Source organism: Eriocheir sinensis, unplaced genomic scaffold, assembly GCF_024679095.1.
Source record: "Eriocheir sinensis breed Jianghai 21 unplaced genomic scaffold, ASM2467909v1 Scaffold367, whole genome shotgun sequence".
In the NCBI taxonomy this organism is placed as follows: Eukaryota; Metazoa; Arthropoda; class Malacostraca; order Decapoda; family Varunidae; genus Eriocheir; species Eriocheir sinensis.
The window spans coordinates 49,036-59,760 of record NW_026111684.1 but is presented as its reverse complement, the minus strand read 5'-3'; the positions used below and the strand labels follow the sequence as shown (position 1 = coordinate 59,760).

Here is a 10,725-nt window from a genome sequence, read left to right as displayed (position 1 = left end):
ACTACTATGCCGTACGAAATTGACCTTTCTTTTGTCCACTCTTTTCTTTCTTTTATAGGAGCTGCGCTAGCGGTCTTTGTTTTTATATATATTTGCCCTTGAGCTGCTTCCTTTACTACAAAAACTACCACTACAACTACTACTACTGTATACAGCATCCTCTAAAATATTCCATGCACTTTTACAATATTTTCGAGTGAAGCAATATTACCTTTTCATTTTTAAACGCTAGATATTCTCAATCGAAACAAAAACAAAAACAAAACAAAATCATCTACATGGCTTAGTCATTATCTTTTAATACGTTTGAAGGGAGATGACATTTATTATTATTTTTTTTCCATGGTGATCTGCGTCTTAAAGGAGTTCACCACACACAAGATCGGTGTTACATAAGCAGGGAGTTCCATTCGCCGCACTCCATCTCTACCTTTAGCTTTTTGTCATAGATGTGGCTAGGAACTACGCCTCAATACATCAGGGTTAACCACCACATCAGGGCTAACCACCTTTGTCATTCTTCCAGGCGTAAACACCTGGATAAACCACCGAACTCAGGTAGAAATGAGTCACCTGCCATTTGTTTTAAACCACTCAATAAAAAAAAAAGAATCACAGAAAAAAACTTTGGTATCACAACCTCTAAAAGTCGCTGGAGGAGGACTGTGAAAAAACTGGCCAGGAGGAAAGGACAAGGAGGAAGACGCCTATAAAAGGGAGAGTCAGACTACCTGATCCACTTAGTCTTCTACCTGCAGTTGAAAAGGTAGGTACCGGACGTGCTGTGTGTGTGTGTGTGTGTGTGTGTGTGTGGAAACCATATTTTAATTATATATAGAAAGTAAGTTATATAGGCACCTGGGTTAACTAGCAAAGGTAAGCTGCTGTTGACATGCATTTCGGTTCAGTGGTCTCAATGCATCCAGTTTGCGTCAAATAGAGCACCGCAGAGTGAAGGAAGGGACGCAAAGATTTGCTGACTGGAGATTTCACTTGTTTCAGCCCCTCAAAATGGCCCGCCCATTGCTCCTAGCCTGCCTCCTGCTGGTGGCGGTGATGGCTACCATGTCTGCAGCACAGGGATACAACGCTCAGTACTACCCGAACATCGCTTCCGGCTGGGGGGGCGTCTTCCACAACTCCTACCCCACTGGAAACTTCGGAGGCTGCCGCTACTGGTGCCGCAGCTCATACACCAGACAGTACTACTGCTGCACCACACCGCAGCAATCCTTCAACCAACATGGCGGCTTCAACCAGGGCGGCTTCAACCAGGGCGGCTTTAACCATGGGGGTTTCAACCATGGCGGCTTCAACCAAGGTTACTTCTAGGCTCGTATTCTCAGACGCTTTCGGCTCTCAAAACCACGATTTCTCAAGGCCACAAAGAAGATTAGTCGTGTTCTCATGAGTGTTTTTCTCGTTCACGGTGCAGGAGCCTTGTTAAACGATCACAATGGGCTCATGAAACTACTGCCCATGGAAATACCCGCAACCTCAACGAAAGCCTTGTCAAATGTGGGTGTGTAAGCCCCGAAAGTCTGGACGTGTTTCCTTTGGTACCCTGTCGGACCGTGGTTTCCCTAACACCTGTTGCATCCAGTTGTTGCTTTTGAGGCGGGACTCTTGATGCCTCCATTGAATTGTTACTTTTATTACATGGAGGTTATGTGACCACCATTGTTCTCCTTTACTTTTTTTTTAAATAGACGCTGCTAAGTTATCCTTCAAAGTCAGTTTAGTTGCACGGTGAATGTCTTTGTAGCACTCAGGTAGGGTTTTGAGTTCGAAGTTTTGTTTATTCATTCGTTATTTTGTTAAGACTTGTCAACATCTCTTAATTATATCACTCTGCCCATCACATCACTTTGTTGTGCTAAAGTAATTATCTTTTTTTAATAAATATGACTGCATCTGCTTTATTATTTTTCATTTGATATGAAGAGAGGGATTGACAAAGGCACAAGTATACACCATTAATAACTACTTACTTCTCTTATTTCCCTTATGTGCATGAGTGGATCCGTATGGAAAGATTTAGGAATAAGAAGTATATACAATTCAGTTCGGGTTTATATATTTTCCTGATCAAATTAGTATAGGACGTGGGACTGCAGTGATCGAGAGGCATAAATATTAACAGATCCTCCGTCTTAATGTACTAGAGAAAACGGATTGATAATGCTTACAATTCAGTCTGTTTATAATATCTTGTTGATCAAATCCGCGGGAATTGCCATCGATTGTAGGACAGGATAAGGGGAGATCATAAATATTAGAAGAACCTCCGTCTAGATTCTAGATGCTGCCCGAGAGAAAACGGTTTGATAATGCTTACAATTCAGTCTGTTTAAAATATCTTGTTGATCAAATCCATGGACTGTAGGAGAGGACAAGGGGAGATCATAAATACTAGAGGAGTCTCCATCTAAATGTTGCCCTAACCTAACCTAACCTAACCTAAATACTAGAGGAGCCTCCGTCTAAATGCTGCCCGAGAGAAAACGGATTGATAATGCTTACAATTCAGTCTGTTTAAAATATCTTGTTGATCAAATCCGCTGGGGTTGGACTAACCTCTCGTAGGCCTTGGTTGGACTGTAGGAGAGGACAAGGGGGGGAGATCCCAATTACTAGAAGAGCTTCCGTCTAAACGCGGCCCGAGAGAAAACCAAAGGGAAGAAAACGGACCCCCAGTGGCGCTTAAACCTAAACAATGTGTGTGTGTTGCGATGCCTCTCGAGGAACTCAGCGAAATTTCCCAGGTATTTACGCTCCTATCAACTCACTTACCCTATCCTCCACCATTATAAGCATGTAGTGCAGCGTCTGGCACTATAGGAGAGGTATATTAAGGCGGGGAAGGGCGGCATGGGGCGAGGGAAGGCATGGGAGGGGTTTGTTTACGTCCTCAGCTGATCGGTCCAATGTGGCCTCCAGCGTCCCCCAAGGAGTAAACTTTATTTTTTTTCTTCCTATTTTCAAGGCCACGACGAAGCAGGCAACGTTGGCTATACATGGAATTAAGGTGTATGGTTCTGTGTGCTTCGTTTGGTGTTGAAATTGGTGGGGTTAAGGATGAAATTGAGGTGGAAGAGGCGTGAAGGTTAGTGAAAGTTGTAACGTCTCAGGATTTCCGTTTCTCGCGTCCTCCCCTCGTGAGCCTCTTAAAAATATTTACGATTCCTTTTTTTTTTTACGAGTGTCGCCTCCTTAGATGCAATATGGGCCTTTGTTTTCTTCTTTCTTCTTCTTCTTCTTCTTCTTCTTTTCATTCTTCATTCTCCTTCTATTCATGGAAGTGCATCAAGGAGGAAAAAAAATACTAAGACCCATACAGTCTCCTTGGTGAACAGACGTGCATATGAAAAAATAAAAGACAATGACAGTAACGTAAGGAAAATATATAGTAGAGGGCGAAGCAAACACAATACCTAATATGTTGCAATGGTTTATTTAGTATATATTCGTCCCCTTGCTCATTTACCTAACAGAAAGAAGACTCACATGATATGAATAACGCGTGTTTTTAAGCGTACTATATAAATTGTCATCATAGTTTAGCGTGAACTTTATAACTTTCCTGGAGTAACGTTCTTTTTCTGGGTGATCGAAGTGGTATACCCTTTTCTTAGGCCCGTATCCTCAGACAACAAATATTTTCGAAGGGCTCAAAGGAGATTAGTCGACTTCTAATGAGAGTTTTCACATTCATGGTGCAGAAAATCCTTGACAAACTATCACTACACATAAAACTGCCCATGACAGTACCCAGAACCTCTACGAAAGCCTTATCAAATACGTAAGCCTCATAACGATTGAGAATATACTTGGCTGTGGTTCTCAAATACACGTCTAGCATTGGCATCGAGAACGGTAGTGACTCATCTTACACTCTTGATTGTTTATGCATCTTTTTGCCCCTCACGAGGTCTGAAGTGCGCGCGCAAGGGCCAAGGAAGATGTGTTAATGCAGTCAGTCGCTGGATGCATGACTTGAATGTATCTTCCATAGCACCCGTCTGTGTCTGATGGCCTTTTGCCCTTGAATCCTGTGGTGCGGGAGGGCGGGCGAAGAAGAGAGAGGGATAGGGGTGTAGGATATGGTCGTTTGGTTATGGTGGCTGGTTGGTGGTCGTTTTAGGGTTGGGAATGTGAGTGTTATGGCATTAGTTGACGGGGTGTGGGGTGTCTCCTTTTGCCTCTCTCTCTCTCTCTCTCTCTCTCTCTCTCAGTGGGGGCATTCATTCGTGCATCATGTGAGGGAGATTTTTAGGTCATCTTACGTCGTGATCTGAATTCCTCTAAGTTGTTCGTCGTTTCATGCATATTTCCAACTTCTATGAGTAAAGCTATTATCATTATTATCATTATTATTATTATTATTATTATTATTTATCGAAGCATATTATCGAACTCCATCATGACAGGAATCGCTGTAGCATCGCGGGTAGCCATGGAAACAGTTGTCATGCCTACAATCGGTATACAAGTCATTCCTCTCCCTCCTCCTCCTCCTTCTCCGCCCCCCCCCCCCCCCAACGAGTCCCTTCCCTGTCCTTGAACCGGCTTTATCATTGCATATACATTAACGATGATAATAATAATAATAATAATAATAATAATAATAATAATAATGATAACGCGTCTGTCTCTGAATCTAGGAAATGAAAGTAAAGCGACGTGATAGTATTTACGAGTACCAGATATCGATTTTGGTGCCATTAATTGTTTTTACGACCCTGAATCACCACCCTTTCCTCCTCCTCCTCCTCATCATCATCATCGCCGTCATCCTTCACCTCATTATTATCAAAAACACCGTAATTGTGTTTTATAATTTATTTGTAAGAGGCAGAATATGAACATGTGACTCCTAGGAAAAAAAATCTAGTCCCAGGAGCTATGTGTGTGTGTGTGTGTGTGTGTGTGTGTGTGTGTGTGTGTGTGTATTGGTGGTGGCGTGTGTTTCTCCCGATCAATAACTTCCCTAATCCCATGTTGTTATCGATTAGAGTTACCTGTCCAGCCATACCTGTCTGCCTCCTTGTCCTCTTCCTCTTCTTCACCTTCCTCTTCCTCCTCCTCCTCTCTCCACTTCCTACCTACTCATTACCTGTCATTTCCTCCTTTCCTTACCCTCACCTTCATCTTATCTCTCCTTCTCCGGGTAAGACAGACAGGGAGGAAAGGGTGATGATGGTCTAGATGGCTCACGGATGCTTGTTTTTCTTCCTTTCCTCCCTTCTGTCCTTACGTCCTTCCTTAACCCTCTCTCTCTCTCTCTCTCTCTCTCTCTCTCTCTCTCTCTCTCTCTCTCTCTCTCTCTCTCTCTCTCTCCCTTCTGCATTATCTCATCTTTCAGAGATAAAAATAGAGGCAGCATCTCTTTTTTTTGTGACATTTAGCCTCCCTACCCTTTACCTCTCTCTCTCTCTCTCTCTCTCTCTCTCTCTCTCTCTGAAACTTTTACTTTCATTCTTCCTATTTTTTGTCTGTTTTATCAGTTATTCATTCATTCATTCAGTCAGTCAGTTAGTTAGTTGTTCAGTAATTCAGTCAGTTATTCATTCATTCATTCAGTCAGTCAAGCAGTCAGTAATTCATTCTTTTATGGGCTCATCGTCAGTCAGTCAGTCAGTCAGTCAGCCAGCCAATCATTCAGTCAGTTAGCCATACGTTAATTCATTCATTCATTCTTCCAGTCAGTCAGACATTCAGCCAGCCATTCAATCAGTCAATAAGTCAGTCAATCATTTAGTGAGCCATCCACTCAGCCAGATAGCCAGTCAATCACAAGCAGAAAACACATCACACAGTCCTCGCATCTTTAACATTTCAACTGCCCATCTCCTCTCCCGCCCATGCCCTTTTCTCCTACCTCCCTCGCTCTTGCCCTTCATCTCGCCGCCAATCAATAGATCAATCGCCCAGCATCCAGGCAGGTGAAGGCAGAGGAACGATATCAGTGGCTTAAGATACGTGATAGTGAGCACACCGAATCGTTATCTCTGTATCTCACTACCTCACTATCTCTGACTCTCTGCCTCTTGCCTCCTTTTAAAATGTGTGTTTGAGGAATTGGAAAGAAATAGAAACGAGTTATATAACCTTTTGAGTCTTAGATTTTCTTTGTTTTGTAATCATCAAGGAAAGGTGAATTAAATATATGAAAGATTAGTTGATCTGAATATCTTATCTGTATCTGTTTATCTATTTATCTATCTATCTCTATCTGTCTATCTATCTATCTATCTATCTACAGTAAAGTGAGTTAGATGAGTACATAAAGAAAAAAGAAAGAAAAATAAAGCGCTGGATGATTCCACTCGAATGGTGATCCTGGAGTCTTCTGACACGGAAAGTGTGAGTTGACACCCTCATAGTAGTAGTAGTACGGTAGGAGTAGTAGTAGTAGTAGTAGTAGTAGTTTTATTGTTCGTGTTGCTCTTCTTCATGTTTTAGTGATCTTACTCCTTTTTTCCTCTATCTTGTAGTTATTATCTATTGTGTTATTTAGCTAAAAACAAAAGCAAATGGTAAATCCCTTCCCTCTGTCCAATATTTTTTTATCATGTCCATTAGTTGCATCTATCTATCAGTGCACATATTTCTTGGTCAGTTTTCCTCGCTAAAACCACTAAGGTGGGTAGCATCGTTATGAGGCATCTTGCTGCTACTGTTACCTCACTCAGTCTATGGCGTTGATCCCTGCTGTTCCCGTCTCTCTCTCTCTCTCTCTCTCTCTCTCTCTCTCTCTCTCTCTCTCTCTCTCTCTAAGCCTAAACTCACTTCCATTCCTACGTCAAGTTAAAAGAGATATGAAGTTCGTCAGTAGCCAAGACAAGGTAAAGGAAGGAAATGGGGAATAGACAAGTATAGAAGTAGATAGATGTGAAAATGTTGTCGTTGGTTAAAAATAGGGTTGAAAAATAGTAATTGGTATCTATAGATGTGCGTGAAGGGTGTGTGTGTGTGTGTGTGTGTGTGAGTAAGCGCCATATCATCCTCACCCTCCCTCCATCCCTCCCTCCTTCATGCTTCCCCTCCCTATTTCCCACCTCATTTTCCTCCCCCATCACCCTTCACCCTACCCCTTTCTTCCCCTCATTCCCTCTCCCCCTCTCCCTTTCTCCCTTTATTTCCCTCTCCCTCCTCTACCTCTCTCAACCCCCCTACTTTCCCTCTCCTTCTCTTCCTATCTCTCTCCTACCTATTTATCTCCCCCCTCTCTTCTTTCTCTTTTCTCTCCGTACCTCCCATTGGTACCACCCCACTACTTGCCCCCCTTTCTCGCCCCTTTTATTCCCCCCCCCCCCCCCCCCCGCTCACTCCTCACTCCCTCTACCTCTGTCTCCTTCTCCCTCGCTTTCTCTTATTCACTTCTTTTTCTCTCTCCCCTTACTTTCGTTGTTCGTACCGTATACCTCCCCTCTTTCCTTCTCCCCCTCGCTCGCTCCCCTTATGGCTCCCCTCCCCTCCCTCCTCCTCTCCCTCCCTCCCTGTTTCCCTGTTTCCCTCCCCTACACGTGGTTACAGAGGCGACGCGTGACATGGACAGTTTGTACGTGGACAGTGACCCATGGAGCACGTGTACCTTTCCCTCTCTCTCCCTCTCCCTCTTTTCTCTCCCTCTTCTCTCCCCGTCTTGCGCTGGAGATGTGGAAGTGGTGGTGGTGGTGGAGTGAGAGTCAGGGGTGCTTAGCTCTCGTAAGGTCATCATCATCACCACCTTCATTGTCAATATCATCATTATCATTTGTGTCACCGGTGCGTCATGGCAGATAAGGATCCCTCCAATCAGGTAAGGAAGGGGATTCGATTAACTGTGTATGGTGTTAATGATGTGTTTTGTAGATATAGTGATTGTTATGTGTATTATTTAGTCTTTTTTATCGATTGAAGAAAGGAATTGTGACCGAAAGATCCCTATAATGGTAAAGGATGCTTGTGATGCTCCTTTCTACTATCGTTGGCCCTAAAAATTACACGTTTCTTTGATTCCTTGCTGGTGGTGAGTTTCAGGGAGAAGTATTGTAAACGGCGTGATGTCAGTTTTAACTCAACATTATAAGTACTGGAATTTAATAAGGTAAATAGTGTATATATGATGCCAGCACAACGCGAGATCATCAAAGAAAACAAAGCAAAACGTAAAAAAATGTTATGTTAGTGCGACTTCGAGACAAATTCTTAAACATTTCGGCGCCCAAGCACAGCATTTGGTAAGGCTTTTATAGAGGTTACGAGTATTTCCATGGTTAAGTTTATTAGCTCAGTGGTGATTTGACAAGGCTTCTGCACCATGAATGTGAAAACACGCGTGAACACCCGGCTAATCTCCACTGTGGCCTTTGGAAATTGTGAACCGAAAATGTCTTGAGAATACTAGCATTAAATTCATCCATATGCAACTCAGCATTCATCCGTCTTTTCAAAACTTAGAATTGAAGAGTGACGCGAAAGTTGAAAAGGAAATTATTCGAGTTAAAAAGGTATTCGATTAGTTTTCATTAACCGGTAATATATACAAAGGATTAGTTATTGTCGGTAGCCGGGGGAAAGGAAATTAGGTAAAGAACTGGTGAGCGCTAAACGGGAAAAAAAAGAGCGAGAGTTAAAGGTTATTTAAATATATGTGACAGGATTTTCATTTATTTGTAGCTCCTGTGATGCATTGTTCTTGTGATCGCCGCGAAATGGATTGAATTTTGCTCGTTTTTAAGAAGTTGCAAGGTTCTAAAGACGCAAAGATTGGGCAAAATGAGCTGTGTTGCATAGTTCTGATAATAGCTGCGGAATGGAGAGTAAATTTTTCCTCTTTTAAAATTAAGTTACAAGATTATAAGGCGCTAAGAGATGACAAAAAGAGTTGTGATGCATAGTTCTGATAATAGCTGCGGAATGGAGAGTAAATTTTTCCTCTTTTAAAATTAAATTACAAGATTATAAGGCGCTAGGAGATGACGAAAAGGGTTGTGATGCATAGTTCTGATAATAGCTGCGGAATGGAGAGTAAATTTTTCCTCTTTTAAAATTAAATTACAAGATTATAAGGCGCTAAGAGATGACAAAAAGAGTTGTGTTGCATAGTTCTGATAATAGCTGCGGAATGGAGAGTAAATTTTTCCTCTTTTAAAATTAAGTTACAAGATTATAAGACGCTAAGAGATGACAAAAACAGTTGTGATGCATAGTTCTGATAATAGCTGCGGAATGGAGAGTAAATTTTTCCTCTTTTAAAATTAAGTTACAAGATTACAAGGCGCTAAGAGATGACAAAAAAGAGTTGTGATGCATAGTTTTGATAATTGCTGCGAGATGGACAGCATATTAATTTTGCTAGTCTGAGTTTAAGGATTCGTGTAAGTGGTGGTGGACAGTGAGACGGGACAGAGAAGTGGTTTAGGGAGGGGACCACTTAATCACAACAGAGCACGGTCCTCAGCGTCAAGAAGACACATGGAAGTATTAATTTAGCGTGACATAGTCGTGGATATCTTGTCATTACGGGGCATAATTCTTTTTTCGGTCCGTCTCAGTGAAAGAGAGAAAGGGGGTAAGGAAGGAAAGATAAGAAAAGAAAGGGAGGAAGAAATGGTAATGGAGGGGAAAAGAAGATATTGAAGGGCGATGGACTGAAAAAAATAAGGAAAGGAAGAAAAGATAAGAAAGGAAAGGGAGGAAGAAATGATAATGAAGGTATTGAAGGACGATGAATTGAATAAAAGAAGGAAATGAAGGAAAGATAAGAAAAGAAAGGGAAGAAGAAATGATAATGAAGGGAAAAAGAAGAAACTGAAGGGTGATGGACTGAAAAAAGGAGGAAAGGAAGGAAAGATAAGAAAAGAAAGGGAGAAGAATAAATTGAAGGGCGATGGACTAAAAAAAAAGGAGGAAAGGAAGGAAAGATAAGAAAAGAAAGGGAGAAGAATAAATTGAAGGGCGATGGACTAAAAAAAAAAGGAGGAAAGGAAGGAAAGATAAGAAAAGAAAGGGAGGAAGAAATGATAATGGAGGGAAAAGAATATATAGAAGGGTGATGGACTGTAAAAAAAGGAAAGGAAGGAAAGATAAGAAAAGAAAGGAAAAAAGAAGATATTGAAGGGCGATAGACTGAAAAAAAAGAAGAAAAGGAAGGAAAGATAAGAAAAGAAAGGGAGGAAGAAATGATGATGGAGGGGAAAAAAATATATTGATGGGCGATGGACTGAAAAAAAAGGAGGAAAGGAAGGAAATATAAGAAAAGAAAGGAAAAAAGAAGAAATTGAAGGGCGATAGACTGAAAAAAAGAAGAAAAGGAAGGAAAGATAAGAAAAGAAAGAGAGGAAGAAATGATGATGGAGGGGAAAAGAAGATATTGATGGGCGATGGACTGAAAAAAAAGGAGGAAAGAAAGAATCAAACGGGAATGGCTTTTACGTTACCGACTAATTATAAGCAAGAAGAAAGGTATGCTAATCCGAAAATTGTTGACTTCTCTTGCAAAAAAAAAAAAAGGTAAAAAGAGAAAAATGCTAACAAGAAGCGCAAACAGTAGCCGTCACAACAACAAAGAAAAAAAGGCAAGGAGAATGTTGCTCCTTTCTGTGTAATCACCTGAGGAAGGATTTTACCTGCAACTTTCCAGGTAAAAAAACGTATTAATTAAATGAGGCTTTCCTCCTCCTCCTCCTCCTCCTCCTGTTTTTGCTCTTATTCTCTTCTTTTTTTTATCTTTTCTTC

General features: G+C 41.5%; 1 long non-coding RNA gene across 1 annotated transcript; it reads left to right on the top strand.

Annotated features, from left to right (window-relative positions):
- Positions 1 to 443: 443 nt before the first annotated feature.
- Positions 444 to 1,896, top strand: LOC126991934 (uncharacterized). The gene is made up of 2 exons (XR_007745957.1): positions 444 to 766; positions 1,003 to 1,896. It is a non-coding gene; the product is annotated as an uncharacterized LOC126991934 (long non-coding RNA).
- The last annotated feature ends 8,829 nt before the right edge of the window (positions 1,897 to 10,725 follow it).